The sequence below is a fragment of the Schistocerca nitens genome, chromosome 1, assembly GCF_023898315.1.
Source record: "Schistocerca nitens isolate TAMUIC-IGC-003100 chromosome 1, iqSchNite1.1, whole genome shotgun sequence".
Taxonomy (NCBI): Eukaryota; Metazoa; Arthropoda; class Insecta; order Orthoptera; family Acrididae; genus Schistocerca; species Schistocerca nitens.
The window spans coordinates 1,051,354,226-1,051,356,131 of record NC_064614.1 but is presented as its reverse complement, the minus strand read 5'-3'; positions in this window follow the sequence as shown (position 1 = coordinate 1,051,356,131).

Sequence of the window (1,906 nt, the reverse complement as noted above, 5' to 3'; positions counted from 1 at the left end):
TGACGAAAGAGGACGTAGCAGCAGGAGGAACGTGTATTTCTACTCCAGCTACTTAAAACGCCGTTACGTAGAAGAACGATATGAGAAGGAATGAGCCGGCACGAGTGGCGTTACACCGGAAGGGGTCTATTGAGTTACTAGGCTCTGCTTGCGCCGAGCCTCAGATGGTTTATCCATTCATCACTAGAGAAGCCGGAGGCCCATTAACAAAGCTGTCTGCTGCCAAAATTGATTGATGAATCGTCTGCGCGGGCAGCAATCCATCTCCCACTGGCCTCGCGCTGTGCTCCGCCTAAGCGAACGGGCGCGGCTATTTCTCAGTTTGACGCGAAAGGCTGCAAATATCGCTCCTGAGAAACATAGCTGTCATAACAGGGTAATAAAAATTGCGTTACGAAAGGATATTATTTCAGTACTTTTCTTATCTATTTCATTTTATAACACAATTAAGTCGCAGCCAGTGCGACCAAAGTTCAGAAATGTACATTCATTGAAATGTAAGTTAATTGCAGTATTTATCTTTCTCTAAATAAATCATTAACGTTGCTGTTGTTGTTGTTGTGGTCTTCAATCCTGAGACTGGTTTGATGCAGCTCTCCATGCAACTCTATCATGTGCAAGCTTCTTCATCTCCCAGTACCTACTGCAACCTACATCCTTCTGAATCTGCTTAGTGTATTCATCTCTTGGTCTCCGTCTACGATTTTTACCCTCCACGCTGCCCTCCAATACTAAATTGGTGATCCCTCGATGTCTCAGAACATGTCCTACCAACCGATCCCTTCTTCTAGTCAAGTTGTGCCACAAGCTCCTCTTCTCCCCAATTCTATTCAATGCCTCCTCATTAGTTATGTGCTCTACCCATCTAATCTTCAGCATTCTTCTGTAGCACCACATTTCGAAAGCTTCTATTCTCTTCTTGTCTAAACTATTTATCGTCTACGTTTCAGTTCCATACATGGCTACACTCCATACTTTCAGAAACGACTTCCTGACACTTACATCAATACTCGATGTTAACAAATTTCTCTTCTTCAGAAACGCATTCCTTGCCATTGCCAGTCTACATTTTATATCCTCTCTACTTCGACAATCATCAGTTAAATGGTTCAAATGGCTCTGAGCACTATGGGACTTAACATCAGTGGTCATCAGTCCCCTAGAACTTAGAACTACTTAAACCTAACTAACCTAAGGACATCACACACATCCGTGCCAGAGGCAGTATTCGAACCTGCAACCGTAGCAGTCGCGCAGCTCCGGACTGAGCGCCTAGAACCGCGAGACCACCGCGGCCGGCAATCATCAGTTATTTTGCTCCCCAAATAGCAAAAGTCATTTACTACTTTAAGTGTCTTATCTCCTAATCTAATTCCCTCAGCATCACCCGATTTAATTCGACTACATTCCAATATCCTCGGTTTGCTTTTGTTGATGTTCATCTTATACCCTCCTTTCAAGACACTGTCCATTCCATTCAACTGCTCTTCCAGGTCCTTTGCCGTCTCTGACAGAATTACAATGCCATCGGCGAACCTCAAAGTTTTTATTTTTTCTCCAGGGATTTTAATACCTTCTCCGAACTTTTCTTTTCTTTCCTTTACTGCTTGCTCAGTAAACAGGTTGAATAACATTGGGGAGAGGCTACAACCCTGTCTCACTCCCTTCCCAACCACTGCTTCCCTTTCATGTCCCTCGACTCTTATAACTGCCATCTGGTTACTGTACAAATTGTAAATTGCCTTCCCCTCCAGAATTTGATAGAGAGTATTCCAGTCAAAAGCTTTCTCTAAGTCTACAAATGCCAGAAAAGTAGGTTTGCCTTTCCTTAATCTTAATAGTTAGCGTACGTTAACAAAAAGAAAATTTACTGTGGTTTCTCGGCCATTTCATTATTCTGTCCAAT